Below are 23,267 nucleotides of genomic sequence, written 5' to 3' on the forward strand. Positions count from 1 at the left end.
TCTCTGCTAAAACTTCATCGATCTCATTTTGATTTCACCGAAATTACATCGAAATATCGACCTGGGTCGGCAAAAATTATCTGCCAGTTTGCCAAAATTCTGTTGCTTCCTCCCCCTTTTAACGTTTCGCTCGTGACTCCTCTATTTATGCAATGGGGTGTCTTTTTATGGAAACATGGATCAAAATTGCCCTCACAGTATCCATGAAGGGGAGGATTAAGCTTTAAAATCGATCAATCCCTTTTTGGACATTTTGATAGTATTGATTCCTCTACACAGCCATGACTCTATAAAAAAGCATCATAATGTTCTTGTTTATTGGTCTCAGCTTTCTTCGAAAAGTTATCACACTTATAAAAAGAGAATGTTTCTATTACCATTATTTACTGAACTTGTTTACTTATTAAGTTAAAAAAAATGTTTAAAGAGGGCTTTAAAGAAAAGTTAAAAGGGATATTGAAACCTGAAATGAGTAGAAATAGTTATATGATGCGTCAACTGGAAGCAAGCAAAATGGATATGGGTATGGGTATGGAAAGCAAGCAAAAATGGGTATGGGTGGCAAAATGCAAGGAATGGAAACGAATTTAATACTGAATTCAAACTTGGTACAAAAAGAAATTGCAACACATAAGAGCTGGACTGCAGCCCCTCTCAAACCTCCCGCAAAAAGAGTACCATTCGCGCTTTACTGAAAACTAAACACATCGCTTTCGGAATTGACAGTGGATTTTCAAAACTTTATTTAGCTCTAGATCTTGATTAGCTCTCGATTGATAGAAATGGAATCAAAGGGAAATAATAGAGATGAAAATGAAGTCCTTTTTAAATAGTTGATTCAAATTGGTATCCATCGTTCTTTTATGCATCTCCATGTTTATAATGGTGACGGTTCAACCTAGATGGATAGCAAGAGCTAGCAGAATTTATAAAAACTATCATTTTCCTTTTGTAATTTTGTTCTTTTAACTTGTACCATATATATCAAGATTTGCCAAAACTGTAGCTTTTATAGCTTGGGTATAACTTCTATTTTTAAGGTGGTTTTAACAAAGGTTTGCAACTTGAGATAATTTCCTTGTTGAAATCATCGGTCTTTACAAGTTTTACTGCACTAATAATTAAAAAAAAATATATGGGAACACAGCTCTTTGTTAGGCCTTTGCCATTGCGGAGACTACAACTGTAATTATCTTTTGAGTCTCAAATTACACATTTAGTTACATGACCGAACTCATAGGATGTGCCTAATGCATGGGTGCAAGATGGGCCAGCTTAGGGTATACTACCGAGATTGTTCGGTTTCATTATTAAAAGCTCAGGAAGATATCAAAGAAATGCCTAAAAGGTCGTCCTCTACCTTCCTTGAAGAGAAGAGCTGGTGAACAGAACATGATTTGGTTTGAGAAAATCAAGGTATGGAATTGATCTCCAGAAACCCTTGTCGTCAGATTATATACCAGAAGAGTTGTCAGGTCTCTCCAAACTTGGATTGAAAGCAAACGCAAGTTTTCTGGTTGCGTTGTCGCCAAGCCGTATCGCTTGCAGAGCAGTCAGGATCGGAAGCTCACGTTCTTACAAAGTTTACTTCGATTCCCGCGCTGACTTGGACTCCTTCCTCAAAGACGGAGCCAAACTTGATTACGAAGTAATTCCTGTTGAAGAATACAAGTTTTTGCCAATAAGATGTTTCTATTGTCACGCTGAAGGCTATCTTGCGGCCAATTGTAATAATTTCACCATTTTTGGTCACAGTGGAGCAACTGACCACGCGTCTAGCAAATCCAATACATACACTGGTGCTATGTTTTGTGTAGTATGTAAGAAAAACGGTCACACATGCTACAGTGGAAATCGCCCCGTCGCTAAACAGAAGCCGACCACTGCTGGGCCATGACCGAGCAACCCCCGACATCACATAGTCTGATATCTTGGAATATCAATGGGAACTTTATAAACCGATCCACTTCCGTCCTTGATTTTCTTCGTGAGTGCGACTTAAATATGTCTGCAAGAGCTTTTTACTATGGAACATGGCTTAAACTTGTTAAACGTTTCACCTTGTCATAATGTATATTCTGTGCCTGCGAAGCAAACAAAAGATTGTGGTCGTCCTTCAGGTGGTTTAGTAATGTACGTTCGATCAAACCTAAGCTCTGACCTTTTGGATTCGGAGGACTACTACCTTGCTGTTAGAGTAAGCAACGTGGCTAAAACTCACGTCTATCTTCCCACTGATTACCGGGACAACAAATTGGAAGCTGCTTCGCAATTAGTGTGTCTGAGCTTTCTAAATGCCTGGAAAAAGCTCGTCAAGGAAAGCTCCATTGTATTATAGTAGGTGACTTCAACTGCAACCTGGAATTCGGGGACCACGCGGCGTCAAGTCGCAGAAGTGTTTTACTCGGTATTATGAGTGATGATCTCTGCGTCAGAGCCAAAAAGTGAAAAATTTACATACATTCATAACTCTTGAAGTACGTCCAACTTGGGCCATATTGTAGCAAAACAATCTGTTAATATTCCTTCTGTGCTTGTTATGGATAATAACTTTACGTCTGACCAGGTCCCACTCATGTTTAAAGCATATTTCCCACAGACTCAGTTACCAAAAGATACGGACAGCGCCGAGTCGCGTAAATGCTGGATTAAGCTACCGAATTGGTCTAGGCTAATGTTCAAAAACTTAATGAGTCGTGTGATGTAATCTTGGGACAAAGTCCGTGTGCCCAATGATCTACTTTGTAAGTATCCTCCTGAAGACTCAGTTGCTAAATGTATACTGTGCCGAATTGATCCATTCTTTGCCCGTTGCCGAAATTGCGGCTGTTCCTATTAAGCGCATTAAAAGTGGTACGGAAATTATCGGGGGGTCAAAGAACCGAGCACTTGTGAAGCATGTGGCAAGGCAAAATTTTGGTTGAAAATTTTGACAGACTGTGGTTCTCCTGGATCTGGTATTGTGAATCAGATAAGACTGCAGACTAAAAAACAGTTCGTGAATGAGCTTGCCAAGCATAGGAGCTCCATTCAGTCAGTTTATTCCTATAAAGTTCTTAGTAATCCCAATGAGCTTTGCAAAATGGTGCTAAAACCACAGAGCAATTGCCTTAATAATATACCGGATTATGACATCCTTTAATCAACTTGAGTCGAATATTATGAAAACGTTTTCTCAGCCCCTAAAAAGTGCCTTGCAGATTATTATAAGTGTGATTTAGATTCTTTTTTAGCTAGTTCGTCTGATTCTGATGTTGTGGTTTCTCTAGAGTGTGTAATGAATGCTATTAATCGCCTGAAGAAAAAGAAATCCAGGGGCTCAGATAATATTTCCGCGTTCCTTGTTAAAATATGTAGACAATTATTCCTTCATCATATTACACTGTTATTTCAAATGATTTTCGTCACCGGAATAGTTCGATCGTCTTTTTGTATTGGGGCTTTAACTCCGATCCCTAAGAAAGGTAAACCTCATCGGGAAATGTTTATCTTTCGGCCGATCACGGTTTCGACAACTTTTTGTAAAATATTTGAGCTTTTGATAATTAATGAAGTCCGAAATAAGTGTTATAGCCCGGACTCACAGTTTGGATTTCTGCCGCGTCTAGGTTGTTGCCATGCGTTGTCTGCCGTAGCCTAGCATCTATTCTCGTTGATGCCGAGACAACTGGAGAAAGTTTGTCTCTCGCGGCGTACGATGTTCAACCTGACTTCGACTCTGTGATTCATGATGAGTTTATATTGGATATAGGAAAGCACCGTGTAAAAAAAAGAACCCTTCTGCCTTTAAAAAATATGTATGCAAATCTGAAAGCCGAGCTTAAGCTTCTGCATCAGCATCCGGATCTTGAAATAAAAACTAATCCTGTTCTCCCGGTTAAAAAAGGGGCTCGACAAGGCGCTATAACTTCACCTGCTGCATTTAATAATGCAATAACCCGAGGGCAAGAGTGATGTAAAACAACTTGTGTCTTGCGATGTTTTGTAAATGCGGATGATAAATTTAATTTGAGTCGCACTGTTTCGGGTATAGAGGAAAACTTTAAAATCCTCCAGAATGATTTTAAGCAGATTTGGATTAGAGTTTAACGGAGAAAAGTCGGAAATCCTGCTTTTTAATTGGAAGTCAGTCCCCGATGGCTTTACGATTACTTTTGGAAATACAAATGTTAAGCCAGTCCAGTTCATTACTTACCTTGGCCTTTCTATTGGTTCAACTCTAAAAACAACCCGCCGATTGCTTATCATGCAGATGCGAATTGGTTTTGCATATAGTAAAATTGTTTCAAATAAGTTGAGGTTCAACAGAAAAGTTTTACTTCGCCTTTATAATGCAATTGCACTGCCCCATTTTTTGTATTTGAGTCCATTTTGGAGAGTTTTTTTTTCCGAGTGCGATAAACGTAAACTTCGATCTAAAAAGGCTAAGTTTCTACTTCATCTTCCGCTTTGGTCCAGAAATTCTTTTCTTATTAGGAATTATAATATAGCAGACTCAACTTCAGCCATTCTTAATCAGATCTCAAAGTTCAATAATAATGTTAAAAGCCATCCGTGGTTTGAAACCCTCCGCCAGTAGAAATCCTCCATGTGTTTTTGTTTTCTCTGTGGTTTAACTAGTCTTTTCCTGCTAGTGAGTATTACATTGTGTCTAAGACTTGTTTTTTTTATGTATTTTGTATCTGTCTTGTATATTTGTCTTTTTCTTCTTTCTTGTATTTCTTTTTTCGTTTATCTTTTTATTGTATTTTTATGTACTTCGTCTCTTTTGTTTGATTTTGACGGGTAATAAAATATTATTATTATGTTATTATTATTATTATTAATCGAACATTTCGTGGTAACGAACTGTCAGTAAGAAGTGACTCGGCTCAATGGTGTGCGTGTAAATGAACCACCATGTAACTGAACCCCAAGCAACTGGACCCCTGTAACTGAACCACCGTGTAACTGAACCACCGTGCAACTGAACCCCCGTATAACCAAAACCCTGTGCAACTGAACCCCATTTAACTAAACCCTCGTGTAACTAAACCCCCGTGCAACTCAACCCCATTTAACTGTACCCCCCTGTAACTAAAAACCCATGTCCCGGTAACCCCTGGTAACTACACCCCCGGGTAACTTTTCCACCGTGCAACTGAACCACCTTGCAACTGAACCCCCGTGTAACTGAACCATCATGCAACTGAACCACCGTGCATCTGAACCCCCGTGCAACTGAACCCTCGTATAACTTAACCCTCGTGCAACTCAACCACCGTACTTACATTGGGTAAAACACAATAGGGTTATGAACCATAGTTATTTAACTATGGTATTGTTATTTAACCTTCAAAGTGTTTTAAATAAAATGGCCGTCACAAATTTAGATCGGATGTATTTGGGGAAAAATAGGCTGGGATGGAAGCCCTCCGATCACTTTTAACTCTGAAAAAGTGCACTGGAAATTTGGATTTCCAATCGAATGAGCCCCTCCCCAAACCTCATACAACATTTTTTCTAGAAAAACCTTATGTGTTAGCAATGAGCAACTAGCTTAACTTACAGCCCTTGCTCCAGATGCTGCTGGTGGGGCTGTTAACCCCAAAGGCATGGTTATTTGATTTTCAGACTGTTTTGAACAAAATGTTTATTTTTATTTTGATCGGAGGTATTTGGGGGGGGGGGGTGTCGGTTAAGAGGGAAATGCTGATTGTCCTGTAATTGATTGTCCTGATTGTCCTGTAATAACCTTTGATTCTTCGAAATTGTACTTGAACTTTCAATTTCCAATCGAATGAGCCTTCTTCAAAGTTTTTAGGACCATCCCTTCTATAAAAACCTTAAATTTTAACAATTGGTAACTTGCAATAACATACAGATTGCTGATACAGGTGTATCAGCAATTTTTTTTGGAACGGCTTAGCGTATCAAGATGAAACTTCTGGGGTATCTACCTGCTACTACTGCTATTAATACTGCTGCTACTACTGTTGCTACTACTACTAATTCAACACTATTATTACTACTACTGCTCCTACTACGACCTCTGCTACTATTAAACTAGCACTATTAAGGCTAAGCTAATCAAGTTGAAAATTTTACAGAATGGGTATTTGAGGTGGAACTTGAACTAAATCAAAAGACACTATGTGCATGCAGATTTTCAAAATGGCGTATCTAAAAAAACGATTTGTGTATTAAGTTGGAGCTTGTAGAGAGTGCTTAAAGGGAAAGTCAATTCACCAAAAGCAAATATGTGCACGATCAGGCCTGGATTTACCACTAGATCCCTAGGTTCGGACCTAGGGGCGCATAATGCCTAGGGGAGCAATAAATTATCACTGAGTAATTTTTTCCTGACAAAAACTGGACTGATGTGATTTATCGTCGCCAGGTGCACTCTGCCGCCACGCTGCCTATTCACAGAAAAGTGACTTTAAAACAACGCGGGAATTTCAGGGTCGCTTATAAACTGTCAGATGTTTCCCAAGAATGGTAGCTGAGAGTTCATTATTGCCCCTCTCTTTCATCACTTTTCACTCATCAGTTGTTTTCTGTCAACTGCTTCTATTAGCCCCGAATTTTTGGGAATAACCCTGAAAATCGTGCAAAAACGGAGCGGCAAAAACACTTGGTTCTTAAGCGTCAAAGTTTTAAATCTGGCCCTATGCACGCTACTGCTAATGCTATTACTATTTTGATTACATTTACTACTACTACTACTACTAAGACAACTACTACTGCTACTAGTTCGACTGCTACTTCTATTGCAACCACTTGTAAGCTAAAAGTATTAGGATGAAAATTAAGCCACTACATGAACATATAGGTAATTAAAAGGATATATCGGCAATGGGATAGCAACAGCTAATTGTATTAAGTTGAAACTTCTAGAACTTGATGAGAGGAATCTTCAACTAACCAAAAGGCAATATGTTAATACTACTGCTGCTACTAGCACTAGTGCTATTACTATTAATACTACTACTAATACTATTTCTGGGACTATCATTACAGCTGTACCTAACGATAATGAACTGTGTAAAGGTAAAATCTTCAAGGACTCTTGAGGGCGGTAGGTGAACTGAATCCCATCACGCCATTCATATGCTGGCTGCCAAAGGACGCATCAACAATATCCTAGGGACAGTTTGGTGTGTTGAAGAAAATAAAAGGTGCTATGTGCATACTGCTACTAACTCTACTACTGATAATAAGCAATCTAAGGGTATTAAGGTGAAGCTGTCAAGGAATATTTCGGCGGATATTGAACTGAATTAAACTGACTATGATTATACACATTCTCAAAAGGGTTACACAGCAATATCTCAAGAACGGCTTCCATTAATAAGTTAGACCTTTCAGGATAAGTTGTGGGTGGAGGACTTCAAACTAGCCAGAAAGCTCCATGGAACATGCTACTAATATTACTACTACGATTACTCTAACTAATAACGCTAAGAGTATTAAAGTGAAACTTTTAAGGGAAGTTTGGAGGATGTTTTAATTAAACAAAAATATTATTTGCATGAAGGTTTTTGAAAGGGTATATAAGCGATGTCGGTACTTGTCAATTAGCTGAACCCACGCGATATATTATATAGGGAAGATGCTTAAGAAACTAGTCAAACGGGTTTCTTTCAATAGAGAATTGGATTGCAGACCGTGGTTTGTTACTGCGTTTACAATATTTAAAATTTCGTTTTTTGGGGGGTTTAGGGGGAAAAAAGTACTTAGGTCAGGTTGCGTATGTAATATATGCTATGCCTTATTCCTCGACCCTAATGTGCAAATATACAGCCGAAATTTGTTTCTAAACAATTATATTTTCATCCTATTTTGTTTTATTTCATTAGCATTAACCAAACTTCAGTTCTTGCGTTGGTTCCAGCTCAATGGCATGTACTGCGATATCCTAAATATCAGAGGCAACGCTATAGCGTAGCCTATAGTAAAGGTCATACGGCTCCAATGTTTTATTATTTATTAATATTTTTCCCCCAGAGGCACTTCGTATGGTAGGGGTCGTCGTAGAAACTTCAAAGGGGGATCATTCGATTGGGAATCGAGAGTTCTAGTGCCCTTTTTAAGGGTCAAAAGTTATTGAAACTCCGGGGTCGACACAACCCCCCAGGGCCCAGGGACAGGCGTTGTAAGTTTTATTCTGGGGCTAAATATGGTTCTTATAGAAAGGATGTTCATGTAAGATTTAGTGCGGGCTAATTTGACTGAAAATTGAATGTCCTAGATCAATTTTTAACAGTTAAAACAGATCGAAGCCTAATTAGAAACACCCCACACCTTTTCCCCAAACCCATCCGATAAAAATTTTGAGATAGTCATTTTGTTAAAAATAGTTCAAACATCAGATAATAAAAACTCCGAGGTTGACACAAACCCACTTTTTCACTTTGATACTGTTACTTTGATACCAGTTTTGATACTTTGATGAATATTTGATATTTTTTTTTAAATTTGATTTTGAAATAAGGAATTTTAAAAACTTGAAATTTTTTGCAGTCAAAAACGAACAAAATTAATGGAAAAAACTTTCCGAAATATAATGTTTTCAAAGAAAAGTAAACGCCATTTTAAACTTAAGCTCAGCAGATACAATACATTTTTAAATTAAAACTCAACACAACCAAATATTACGATTAAAGAATAAACGAAGCTCAAAACGAAGTGAAATTAAATATAAATAAAAAATCATGGCAAAAACACACAACAAGTAATGTTATAAACCACTGAAATATATTATACTAATTAAGGATTAGATTGAGAATGAATATCAGGCTTAAAAAAAAAAAAATTCATATTGAAGTATAAATTAAAATTAAAACGAACAGAAATTAAATAAACAATCAATGCAAACAAACATACAATATATATTAATGTAAACTAATAAATAAATCTTAAAAGAGTGAAACTTAAATTGAATATACAAATCAAGCTTGAAACGAACAAAAATCACAACAAACAAGAGTTTTAAATTAAAGCGTCATTGGTGCTTTACTGAAAACTATATGCGTCTTGGACAGTCGTGGAAAGTATAAACAACATCAGACTGGATATTTGATGTATAATGATATTAATTGTTGAAAGATCCATCAGTTCAAGAATTTATTTCACTGTAATTTTAATTTTATTGTCAATGCTGTAAGAACTGGAAAAGATAATTTTTTTAAAATAATTCTTTTTCAGTTAAGCACCAATGATGCAGTAGGCTTTTGGTTTTTATTTACAGTTAAGAAAGGAGGTAGTATCCAAACACTTGTTTGTAGTGAATCTATATCCGTCTTGAAGAACTTTAAAAAGAGCTAATAAATTAAACTAAATATTTGATGTGTAATGATGTTAAATGCTGAAAGCACATCAGTTCAAAATGTTACTATAATTTTAATGTTTATTTTCAATATTAAGTACAAAAGAAAATATTTGTCTTGAAATTAGTTTTCAGTAAAGCGCCAATGACGCAGTAGGTTTTAGACTTTCACAGTGAGACAAGGAGGTGATACCCACACTCCTGTTCCTAGTGATTTTTGTTCTTTTCAAGCTTGATTTGCATATTCAATTTGAGTTTCACTCGTTTTAAGATTTATTTATTAGTTTACATTAATAGCTATTGTATGTTTGTTTGCATTGATTGTTTATTTAATTTCTGTTCTTTTTAAGTTTCATTTATGCTTCAATAGGAAAATATTTTTTTTTCGTTTTAAGCTTGGTTTTCATATTCAATCTAAGCATTACTCGCTTTAAGATCTATCTATTCATTTATATTATTACTTGTTATATATTTTTGCTATGATTGTTTATTTAATTTCTGTCCGTTTTGGGTTTCATTTATTCTTTAATAGTAATTTTGGTCGTTTTAAGTTTGAATTTTCAAGTGTATTTGTATCTGCTGAGCTTAAGTTTAAAATGACCTTTACTTTTATTTGAAAAAGTTATTTTTCGGAAAGTTTTTTAAGTTAATTTAGATAACAATTACCCGCTTACGGGTCTCCATCACGGCATTCATTCGACTGTCTATAGCTGTTGTGTACCATTAAGCGAAACAGTACCGCAGTTTCTTATCATTTTGGGTTTGAATTATTGTAGGAATTTATTTAGAATTATTATAGGAATTAATTTATATATTATTAATTTATTTCTTTGGTTTAATATGGCTCTTTATTTTTATTTGAAAAATTGTTTTCGAAAGAATTTCTTTAATTAATTTAAAGAAAGCGCAACAAAGTGATTTTTCTTGTTGTCTAAATTCTCAAAGTTCCGATATTTTCAGCACAGATTTTTATTACTCATCGTTCAGGAACGGCCTGATACATCTACGTAAGAAAAAAAAGTCAAACCAAAAGTTCCCGAACACAAAGAGAAAGTAGCTTTTGTGTCAGCTCCACTGAAGCAGGTAATTAAACTTTTTCAAACCAAACGATAAACAACTACGAGCGTACAAAATACCACAAAATGAAAACAACAAAATAAGCAAAGTGGAAAAAAAAATACAGTATACAGACGGTGAGAGCCGCCGTTTACCCCCCCCCCCCGCAAAAAAAGAAGCATCCCTTAAGGAAAATACCCCGCGTAAAATAACACCTCACGGAAAAAAAAAACCTCCCAGAAAATACCTACCCGTGGAAAATTCCCCCCCCCCCAAAAAAAAAAACCTCTTGCGGTTGGTTAGTCTCCAATCACTTTCGTCTTATAAAAAAGACTAGAAATGCCTGGGGATTATCAAACAATTTCTCCCTCCGTCCTCCTTTCGTCTCTCCCTTAGAGCTAATTCTGTATTTATTTGAAGGCTCAATGAGAGCTGAGATGTTTTGGCATCAAAATGCACCCAAAATTTCTTGACTTGATCATTAATATGTCTGAAATTTCAGATTGTCTGAGAAATTTAGGAATAAAATACAAAAAAAAGCAAATGAAATGTGGATATAGTCAATTTGACTTTTGCAAAATTCAATTACGTGTCGTCATGAGGAATAAATTGCAAAGAACGGCTATATATTATTGAGCCAAAAGTAGAAAAAGAAAATTATTATTCCGAAGCGTCTGCCGACAACCATAAAACTTATTTGTCATGTTTTTTAAATTCCGAAGGATTTATTACCAGTTCCAGAGAATGGTTTGCTTTTTCTGTTGCAATTGAAAGTGTAACCCCTTGAAATGATTCTTGTCAGGGAAAGTTCTTCTCATTTTAGCATGTAATTGCTTTGTTGCTTATTTGATGAATTAAAAAAAAAAGTTGCTGACCTAATATAAAAGGAAATATGGAATGCAGATTTTTATACGATGAGTTCAAATAATCTCATGGATCCTTTCCCATTTAAAAATGAAATGGCCATTACATTAAATCAGTGCAATGCAGACGACACTTTAGGGTGAAGAAGGCCATCATTTCTCGGCGAAGAATTTCACCGATATTATCGGCCTGTCCTCATCAGTCATCGTGCATTATTGCCTACCAGCGTTGCCAACGCTTTTAAGTAAATTGTACCAGTTTTGCTGGCTAAACTTGTACCGCTAGAAAATAATTTGTACCGTCTGAGCAGCAGCTTAAAAATTTGCCGTAAGAAGACGAGAATTCTCGATAAACTAAAACTTGAATAGATATCAAACCGTACGTGGTAACGAACTGTAAGTAAGGAGTGATGCGGCTCATAGTAACCGAAACTCTTAAGAAACAGAGGCTTAATAACAATGATACATCAAAAGAATCGAATTTTGATGCTTAAAAATTTTCAGATGTACCGCATAGTACCAGGGCATCTAAATTGTACCAAAAACGGTACACTTATTGGCAATGATATTTCCTACTAACTGTTACCAGTGTCTTTCTGAGTTCCTAAGAAGCCCTCCTGGCTACTCAGCTTTGGAGTCTGGTAGATCAGTAGAGGCTGTAATTTTTCAATAGTAAGACCCATGAATACTTCAAATTTGAGAATTTTCCGGGGCAATAAGTACAACCTCCCTCCTCCAGGGCAATAAGTACAACCTCCCAACAAATACAACCTCCCTCCTCCAGGGAAATAAGTACAACCTCCCTCCTCCAGGGCAATAAGTACAACCTCCCTCCCTCGGGACAATAAATACAACCTCCCTCTTCCAGGGCAATAAGTACAACCTCCCTCCTCCAGGGCAATAAGTACAACCTCCCTCCTCCAGGGCAATAAGTACAACCTCCCTCCTCCCGACTCCTGTGGAGTTGTCTGACTATTACTAATTATCACCTTAGTAATTGAATAAGACATTAATGCCTAATTTGGAACTATCACAAGAACTGACGGGCCGAATTGGTATTTGAGTCAAAACGAGTATAAAAATAAAAAGTGAGTCCCAAGTATAGATGCAAGGCAAAGTCAAGAGCCTCAAACGCAAATTTAAATAAAACTGGGAAATAAATTTAAAAAACAGAGTCAGTAGTAAAAAGATAGGAAGAAACAATCATATCAACAACAAAAAAGAATAAGGAAATGTGGAATCTGAGAGAAAAACTAAAACGGGAAATACTATTGCGATGTGCTGTTCTGTTTCTGCTACGTATTAGTTTTGTTTTTGCTTAGCTCTAGATGAGACAAGAGATGAGGAAAAACATTACTACAGGCTGAGGAACGGTATGGGGTGGACACATTTTGAGAGGCGGTTGTCTTTTCGGGAAAATATTTTCGATGTGACGGTTGAGTATTATGCTTTTGAAAGCATTAATTTCTTATACATTGTGAGTAAATAGAGACTTGGAGGTAACATGGTGAAGACGGTTGCCTAGTTCGGTTGGATTGGAGGGTTTGCATAATTGTATTATCTCATATCAGCTTTAAGATAAGCTACTGTAATCAAATAGGCGCTGTGGCATTTTGTTCATCTGAGATTTGACAAGACACTCTATTATCCTCGCCTCCCTTGATTGATTAATCTATTTTATTTTTATTTATTGAATCTTATTTTGTTCTCTGAATACTTAAAAGTTGTCTTATTTGGCAAAATGTGTTGTATTTCCTTTTCCGATTTCAGAAATTGTCACGGGGAAAATATTTAAGATTTTAATGTCAGTCAAAGAAAAATAAAATGAAAACAAAGAGCGGTATTGAGGCCTAAAACGAACAGAAATTAAAATGAATAATCAAACTTAAAAGTAACAAGTACTACTAGTGATTGCTTGATTAAACCTAAAACGAACAAAAATTAAAATTAGTAATCAAGGCAAACTTATAAAGGAACAAATATTACCACAAATAAACCCTCTAGATAGAGATTCATTTGTACTTTACTGAGAAAAAAAAATCTAGTAATCTTTTAAGCTCTCTTTTAAGCAGCGAATCAGAAAGTGATTTACCAATTGACTTTCCACATATTTGAAAGAATTTTCTCAAAAATAAAGGAATAAATAAAAATTTACAGCATATTAGACTTATGAAACTACGTTGATTGTTTAAAATATAATGATATTAATTCCTGGAAATGTCGGCATTTTTTTTTAATTGATGAGAAACCTTTTGAGATTTAATTTACTGTTTGAAACAGTTAAAAGTAATGCATGGAAGGAACATGGCTCTTTGCTGAGAAAGCGCTAGCCTTAATGTTGTTTTGCTGTTCTTTGGAGTGTTGATCAACTTTTCTTGTATAAAGATCTGGTTGTACCTGACAGTAAAAAAAAATGTAAATCTTTTTGTAAATGAGTCTTCTGGTTTTTTTGTTCATTTGTTAAATTTATGTTTTATAGCATATTGCCTTTTGAATTATCCCACTTGAGAGGGCGCAGCATTATAAACAATAGTAGTCAAACTTTATTTTACTTGGTCTATTTAAATGTTATCAAGGTTGTTTTAAAGCAATTAGATTAATATTCAATTGTCTCCGACGTGATAAGAATCAATTCGGTATTTGAATGTATGATTAAAAAGAGGTCATAAAATTATTGTTTTATTATCTCTTATTTGTTATCTCTTATTGTTTTATCATCTCTCTTATATTATCTTCAATAAGAGATAAGAAAACATTAATTTTCTGAAACTCTTTTTAATCGGACATTAAAATACCGAATTGATTCTTATCACGTCGGAGACAATTGAATATTAATCTAATATTCTTGCAGCAAAAGAGAGTTATTATTTATTTTGCAGCGAAAAATAAAAAACGGATACTATTTTTCTTGGTTAATGTGAAATATCCAATTTTTAACTATTTTGGTAATATTCATATTGAATATGGACAGCCACCATGGCCTTGGTTGGAGTGGCCGGTCATGGCACAAATGTATTCAACAAGGTTTTTATATGCCATTGAAGTGTATTTTAATGTAGTTAGGTTAGTTTAAAAATAACTTAAACATCGAATTTTATTAAACAAAGAATTTATTAAACATCGATATACAATTGCCATTATTGAAATTATTAATGGGAGAGATGGACTTGCTGTTCACTACAGGGCTTCCCAAATCTCGGAATAAAATTGGATATGGCGATTCTCATTTCTTGCTCAACGTTAATTTTCTATTTATTATTGCAAGACAACTCAATAAGAGGTTCTTCTTCTGAATAAGTAAATTTAGATTGAGTCTTGGCTCTAAATGGGTCGTGAACACATGTAAATTTCTCAATATTGTCTTGCTTGAAATTATTTTTTTAACCATTTGATATGGTGATAGGTGATCTTCCAAAAGAGATTTCATATTGCAAGGGAAAGTTTGTTTCATTGGAATTTACAACTCGTACGACAAGGAAAGATAGTAATTGATACCATCTTCATTTATTTGTATTTTCCAAAGCTGTAATTTTTTTTGTAACCTGAAATTTATATTTTAAAAATTTCGAGAATGGGGAATCCCAACAAATTTTTCGAATTGTTTTTTTTTTAATATTTCCGCGTCATCCTCATGGTGACACTACGGGTACCCAAAGAACCGTGGCTCAGAGTTTGTGAACTACTGGGGTAGACTATTAAAGATCTATTTGAAAAGGAAATGTTCAAGAGGAAACTTATTTTTTTAGTTTAAAGACGTAAAATATTAAGACACATTTAAATAATAAAAAGAAAATGTCCGTGAGGAAATTCGGATGACGTCTGTATTAACTTACGTTATGTTTGACGTTATATATGTATTTAAAGACGTAAAACGTTAAAAACACATTTAAAAAGGAAATTACTTGAGGAAAGTCTAACGACTTCAACTTGTTAGTAGTTTGCTGGGGTTTATTTGAATAATTTACACTTCGATGTCTATTCCTCGAAATTTCCTACTTTATAGGCTATTGTCATGTTCTTTTGTTTATGCCATCTATTGACCTTGCAGGTGTCATACTCATACTAAGATTTGAAATTTGAGTGGTCCTGTTGGTATCACTATAGTCCCTCCTCTGAAGTATCAAGTTTTTTTTCATTTGCATAGTTTTGTTCTTCATACAGGTAAGTCATTTTTTCTTACATTCGAATATTTATAATATAAGGATATTTTAGACTATAAAATCTAACTTTATACACAAAAAAATCATTCTTCTATTTTTCTTTTTTAATTTCTTGTTTTTTCTTTCTACAGCGTTTCCAACCTATCGACATTTTAGGTTTTGGACCAGAACCTTTATAGAGGAGTTCTTTTCCTTTCCGTTTTCAATCCTTTCCTTATTTAATTTTATATGCAAAAATTTGATAGCTAAATATAGCATCTAGAACGTCAATATATAGTTTTGACGTTCTATAGATGCAATAGATACGATAAATACTATATAGTATCTATATAGTGTTTAAAAAACAGTATGCTTCAATTTGTCCTTATTAATGTAGCCTAAGCTTAAAATAGCCTTTTAAAAATTAGTATTTTGATAGTGTCTGACGGATAAATCTTTTTGACGCTGATTGGGTTTTGAAAAAGTTGATAATAAAAGGACAATGCTCTTATTGAAAATAACAGTTTTTTTTTTTTTAACCAAATATGGCCAAAATACTTCTGCGTTATTTTCAAAAATTTTATATGAGCTTAAGAATCGAGAAGTGTACTTGTACAGTGTTTTCTGCCAAAATTATTGGTCAATTAAAATAATAACGGAGGAATAATCTAAGAAACTCTTTGAGGGAGAGGGTAAAGCTACACTACAGTAAACAGACAATGAAAATATTTTCTTTGTTCTTATTTCTCTATAAGCGCCATCTATTAAATTATATTGTAGGTTTCGCTGTCGGCTTAGACTAACATTACATGGATCAAAGCCATTTTTCATTGGTTTATTTCCCGCAGGTTTTTGAGAAAAACTAAAATACAAAGTACGGCAATAATATATGCAAGGTTGATGTGAATAAAAGATATTAAATAAACATAAAAAGAACAAAAAGAAACCGAAAAAAGCACTTCAGTGAGCGAAAATCCTTTTCTTTGTGTCAGAGGAGTTTGCTTATTCGGGAGGAAAAGGTATAAAATCTGGAGAAGCTTGTTTAATTAGACCAGTTTTGAAATTTATTTAGGGCCTTCTCTACCGTCTTTAGGAATGCAGAGATTTTCCATGTTTTGTCATATTTTTTTTCAGGTAAGGGGATTATTTTAGAAAGATATGTATAAATAAATGAATATAGACGAACGAAGAAAAGACCTAAATTTTTGAGGCTTTTGAATTTTGATATTTCAAGCAGTGGCGGATGATCCAGGGGAGGGAGGGGGCGCCCCTCCTCCCTAGCGTAGTCAAGTAGTGTAATTTACTTAATTAACTCAAGTTTGCTTTAATTAAGCTTGCTCATTACGCAAGCTTATCGGATCAACCTATTTTGCCCCCCCTCCCCTAAAAGAAAAATCCTGGAACCGCCCCTGATCTCAAGGGATTTTATCTTTTGAAAGGTTGAAATTAAAAGGCGTAAGGTTTTATTTCTTTGGCTTGACTGTATTGAGAAACTTTATTAAAAAACTGAAAGGAATAGAAGTTTTGTAGACAAAACTACGGACAGTCCGTGTAGATTGCCTGTCCGTGTAGACAAAACTACGGACAGGCAATCATTCAAACAGGATTAACAGGAGTGACATTTTAAGCTCAATGACTGAAGATTTTTGGAGATGTAATCCTATTCTTTTGAGGCTGAATCTGCTTAACAGCAAATTCTTGTCTGAAATTTTAGTCTTGTGGGGGGGGGGGGTTACCTCTTGCAGCCTTCCCCGAATCCGCCATTCCACATATTTTAGGGAAGAATGGGAGATATTTATTATTATAGATTGTAAATTGTCAAATTCAATATACTAATTTCAAGTAGGTGATAGGGGAGACATTTACGCTGGGAAAATCGAGACGTTTAGTGTCTTGTCCTCTAAAATCTCAAAACTTTTAAAATTTATTCTATATTTTCATATGTTTTTGGATAATTCACCTATTTATGGTGTTTTGCTTCCCCCTAGATTCTAAAAATACCCTTTTTAAGTATTTTCATAAAAAAAGAAGTATATTTTTCACTGTTCACAAGTTGTCATTAAAATACGAAATGGAAAATAGCCCAAATAGGTGGTTGGTACTGAAGTCTGAAAATACGAAGGAAACATTCTATGTGCATACTGTTCATTGATAACATTAATGGCTGACTCAAGATATTTTGAGTCTTTGTATAATAAGAAAAAATAGGTGCTGAAATTTGCCATCGAACACGGGGTTGAAAATTTTTGCTCTATGATTTCTTAGAATTTCTGGTAGAACATATTCTGTGGTGTCCCAATCATTGCACTAATGTATGCTATGGCACTTTTTTCCGAACTTTTGACACATGTTTACCCCTTTCTTTAATTTTTCATAATGCTGAATACCTGTCTTGAAAAACATATATATTTTAATAACGATCAAAATATGTTTACTTTTAACTTTTTGGGGGGACAAGGACAAAAGATAATAAAAATGAAATAAAATTTCTCAGAATAGAATATTAATAAGAGTTAAACTATGAATGACATTTTATTTCGATCAATGAGCAGGATGAAATTGTTTGTGCTGAAATGAGGGATCGTAATAAATGGGTTCTCGGGTTGATAGTTATAATAAGATATTTTTAATCTGAAATAGCTTGTTCCTTAAACTGTGCAGAGCCATATTACCACGCTTTAGGAAATACAGAGCTATGATAATGAGTGCTAGGATTATGCTCTCCTGCGCGTAATTTATTGGAGTGAGTTGCATGGAGATTAAAACCATAATCAAGAACCTGGAACAGTAATGTAAGTTTATTTCGTTAAGTTTTCAATTATTTTTCGCCTGGAACTGATTATGATCAAAATCATGTGTATTTTTCCTACTTTATATCATCATGTTGTATCAATGAATGTTGTTACTTTAAAAATGAAGCCGCTCAGAGAAAAAATTTTGCCCCAAAACTTTATGGCTTCGTTATTTCTAATTTGCCAAAATGTTAATAGGTGTATGCATAAACGTGACACTGAATAGTATTTTACTAGATAAGAACCCAAATGCCTTCAGGCAGTCTAGCCTAATAGTGTTATTATTTAGCGTAGACTAACCTCTTACAATACTATTATATTATATCATAATAAAATACTGATGTATTGTAAACACTGTACCGTACATTGAGCCTAGCCTTCTTACAATACTGTTTGTATTGTACTTGTTTTCTTCGTGTTTTTATATTTAAATGTTTTATTGTTATTATTTTATTGTTAATGTTTTATTGCTATTAGTTTTAATTATAGTTTTAATGTATTTCAGTTGCTTCGCTCGTTTATGTTTCAGCTCCAGTCTGTTGCTACTAATTTGCTACTAATTTTAAAATGAATCTTTGATTTATAAGTACGATTTTAAAATAAAGCTCTTTTGTGTTTTACTTGTTTTCTTCTTCTTTTAGCTAGATTTGTGGGAATATCTCACACATATTAGTTGGCTTATGTGACTTTCTAACATCGATACTCACTCCGCCCGTTTTCTCAAATTAGAAAAGGGGGTTCTAAGTAATTCAGCGACAGGAAAGTGTTATAACCTTAACTTCAAATTTTCCAAACTCTTGAGCGCTGGCAATCAGCTCTCTCTGGAGTACTGGACTCTTATAATCTATAGTGAATTCTGCAATTCCGATTCGCAAAGGTAAGCAAATTGTTGCACGTAACTGAGAATAATAGAAAGTTAAGTATTTTATCGAAAATAACCAAAATATAATTAAAATGGATAATTTGCCAATTATCTGATTTTTGAACGTATACTAGACTAATAATAATAGATGAACAAATATGTATGTTTATAGTCTTGTAAAAGTTTGGAATAAAAATCAAGTATTTAACAGTAGGTTGCATCAAGACATGGCTTATTGTAGAAAGAGAAAAGCCAAGACAGATAGTCCAAGTAATTGAGGCCTCGACCGAGTCCGTTGATTTTGAATTCAATTTATCAAGTATTTTGTACTAGGTTGCATCAAGACCTGGTTAATTGTAGAAAGAGAAAAGCCAAGACAGATAGTCCAAGTAATTGAGAGGCAAATGTTTAAATGGCTGCGGCACGGGTAAATGGCGGAAGTATGACTCTCTTATTGGACACATACTTGTTAGTTAGTTTTTGGAAAGGCACGCCTGCCTAGAGTCTCAGGCATGTTGACCAATAATTTAAAATTGACATAGGACCGTTAGATTGCCTGGAATGAGAGGCAAACAAGGCACGCCCGGAAAGGGATAAATTAGATGGCACTTTGAAAGAGAAAGGCACTTTGAAATAGATGTTGATGCGGCCTTTTCCATTGAGCGAAAATATAAACAACAAATTCTCATATTGTAACATTTTTAAGCGCTAGAAAGACGTTGCGCTTTTTAGCGGAAAAAATGGCCAGATTTATTCAGCACGGACGTGCTTTCCGCCATCTTTCACCAAACACATATTTTCTCATAGGAGAAATACCTCCCCCCCCCCCAGGGTCCGACCTGTTTCCGTCGATTGTTTCTATTTCCATTAGTAAAAATAAAATTTTTTGTCAGAGATAAACAAATTAATTCTGAATGTTCCAAAACTGCAAAAATGCGGTGCTCATACCACTATGCGGCAATGCTGCCATCTTTGCTAGAATCTCTATATGCGGTGCGAGTAAATTATTGCCCGTTTAGAAGTATTTAAATCAAAGACTATATGTAATAAGATGTGAAAGTAACTATGTAAACAAAAGAATTCGCGATCGATTCATGGTTTTCAAAACTATTTTACCGTTGTCATATAGTTTTCTAGCTAAAATTCGTTTTAACCAATTTTAACTTAACCAGTTTTCTTTCACGCTTCTCAGATTTTAAAGCAGAATAAATTTTGAAAGACACAATTTTTTATATTTTTTTTTGTCTTAGTTTTTTTTTCTTAGCTATGTATAACTAAATTTTGAAAGAATAAATTTTAAGGAGAATAGTGTCTAGCTAAATTTATGAATGTCAACCTGCAATGTCAATAGAATGCATAAATAAAAGAAACATGAAAGAAACCTATAAAGCAGGAAATTTTGAGAAATAAAAATCGATTGTAAAATTACTCAAATCGGCTGCAGCAAACTAGCTAGACACTAAATACTTACGATAGTATCAAAATAGTTTTCAAATTTTTTGTTAATTACTTTCTACTGGTAAATAATAATGAATAAAAGTGTCACGTTTTAGGGTCCTGAGCTTATGAACTACATACAACTGACTAATGTAACAGATTGCAAAATATATATACAGCTGATATTACCCTTGTCTCTAAAATAACCAAGGATGCGATAAAAAATATATATATACATATTCCAAGTCAGTCGAAAATGAAATTCGAGTCAGCTTAAAATATAGCTAAAGAGATGTAATTATTTTGAAGCTTAATATAAAGTGATAAAAATTAGGCTTTGAAATTTATTTATGTAAGAAAATTTACAAAGATTGTTCTCATAAGAAAGAGAAAAAATACGCATTTTATTTTTGCCTTTGCTAGAACATCCGATTTTGTGCGAGGCTCAAAATGAAATTTGGAACAGTAGTATGCTTGGAAAGAGCGTAAAAAGGTATATTTAATGGCGTGTTCATCTTGATTCTCGCTAAGTAATGTAAAACATTCAAAATTTACTGTGTTCTCTGGATAGTCAGTAAGGAAAACCAGTTTTAAAACTATTTTACACTGTCATGTATGTCATATATCTTATTTGTCACATATTTTGTCGTATATGTATTTTGTTGTATACATTTTGTCACTGTCGTATATTTTACTAGTTAAAATAACTTTATTCAGTGAAATTGCACAAATACGTATAAAATTCAATACACTTAGTTATACCATTTAGTTGAGAATCCGAAAATTGAGTTGATTCCCCAGAAAGTGTTTCTACTTCGTGTTTGACCGTGCTCAAACTGAATGCCCTGTTTTGGTGACAGTCAGATTAAGCTCGTATAGGGATTCCAAATCGCAATCAGAAGTTTTCACAAATAGATATTTTTGATTAGATACGGCATAAAAGCTAGTATAATTACGGGTGTAGGCAGTATGTTTTCTAGAGGGGGGGAAGGGGGCCGCCGATTCTGTGATGGAGGGTGGGGGCTTATAAATGCTTCCCGGGGTCCTTTGAATATAGGTCTTTAGAAACTCGTCATTCTATATTTTGCTAAAACTCGGTCTTTATTAGCTTTTTCAATGCTTTTCTGGCAATAGTTTAATATAATAAACCCACTATCCTACTTCCAATTTCCAGAAAACATAAACACCATAAAAACGATTTACACAAATCACATTACGGTTAGATAACAGCTTTTTGTTCCATAAATTCAATTCAAAAGTTTAAAGTTGGGCGATATTAAAAATCAAAATTGGTATAGGGGAGACCGACCCATGATCGGCACGCTCCACGTTTATCCAAAGCAAATAATATCAATATAAAACCTGTGAGGACTTCTGGTGGATTATTAAAGCTCTGACAGATGGCAATGTATGTTTTTAAAATGTCTGGCCTTGATTAATACTTTTAACAAAAATATCAAATTGGATCGCGTTTTATGGTGACTAAATCTGAAATTTTGTTCAATTTTGTCTGAAGGCCTACCCCTAATCACGAATACTAGAAAAGTCGTAAACTCACATTGTATTCTCCTATTATTTGCCTGTCTTTTGGTAGCTTTCGAGACGTGTCATCTTCAGCGGTTTGCTTTTAACATTTTTTCATCCCGCAGGATGGCGAACTCCCACGTTCGGCCACAATACCCGGGGCAGGTTCGGCGTACCGTGCCAAGGTGTCTGAAAGTAGGCCATTCTTGTGAAAGTTGTGTAACCAGCATATTTTAAGGTTGAAAGGAAGCTCAAAACCCGAAACTTTATTAATTCTGGTGTTTTTTAATCCTGTCAGACCATTAGGTGAACTCAAAGTCTATTTTTTCCTATTGAATTTTATTCAAGATAAAGTGCTTAAAAGTAAAACAGAATAGAAAAGAAAGAAAGGTGGCTGGCATCCAGAAGAAAAGAAAACAACAGTATTTTCTGTCTTAGTTGAGAAAAAGTCAGTCGGATTCTTTGGAAGTGCCATGGGTGTCCCGAGAGGACCACTGCAACACTACAAGGAAAAAGTTGAGAAGCTAAATATCCCTGTAATAAGTCTGGACCGGTGTTTCTTTATACCCTGTTACAACACATGATAAATATTCAGAGAGGAACAAGAAAAAGGGCTAAAAACTTACTTGAAAACGGTACCTGATATGTATTTCGACTATACTCGTCTAGAAGCACATAAATTTGCATACACTTATGTCATTATTGTGAGTATAAAAGTACTGGATTACTGGATATGCCAAGGTAGTGAAGACAGTGGAGGAATTGCTGGTAAAGATTGGTACCGTGGTTTATGGATCGCCTTAGAACTCTATCAGTAAGAAGGCCGGAAGGCACAAGCTTATAACGGGTAACTGCTTTCAACCGTCACAGTGTAGGAGCTTTCTATAACAACCTGGAGTGAGGTCTAGATAAATACATGTTCAGACCCCAAGACATTTGGGATGTTGACAAATCGAGTCTGAAAACATCCACAAGCCTAGTAATATCATTGCACATCGAGGTTAAAAGTAAGTAGGGAAGGTCACGTCAGCAGAAAGAGATCAGTTAACCATGATTTTTGCTGGTGTTAATGCATTGGGAACACAGTCCCTCCTCTATTTCTTTCCCTAGGAAAACAGTGTCCTAAAACATTATCCAAGGGAGCTTTACCAGAACCATCGTAATCAGCTCAGAAAATACTTTTGGCTGGATGACTGTCTCATATTTTTTGCTTTACTTACAGCATTTTATCAATCAAGTCAAACTCTCCAAACAGTCACCTGTACTTCTGAAAATAAACGACCA

The 23,267-nt window shown here is 34.8% G+C and overlaps 1 long non-coding RNA gene across 2 annotated transcripts in view; it reads left to right on the forward strand.

The window, feature by feature from the left end:
• The window catches only part of LOC148946440 (uncharacterized), a 260,044-nt gene that overhangs the window by 96,525 nt on the left and 140,252 nt on the right, over positions 1 to 23,267 (forward strand). The window contains exons 2-3 of one of the 2 annotated variants that reach the window (XR_016142635.1): positions 10,271 to 10,393; positions 15,278 to 15,390. This is a non-coding gene — a long non-coding RNA (uncharacterized LOC148946440). The remainder of the gene's footprint in view (positions 1 to 10,270; positions 10,394 to 15,277; positions 15,391 to 23,267) is intronic. The other variant, XR_016142636.1, reaches the window with a different exon arrangement.

This window comes from Artemia sp. Qi Xiang Cuo, chromosome 12 (genome assembly GCF_049724085.1).
Source record: "Artemia sp. Qi Xiang Cuo chromosome 12, ASM4972408v1, whole genome shotgun sequence".
Classification (NCBI taxonomy): Eukaryota; Metazoa; Arthropoda; class Branchiopoda; order Anostraca; family Artemiidae; genus Artemia; species Artemia sp. Qi Xiang Cuo.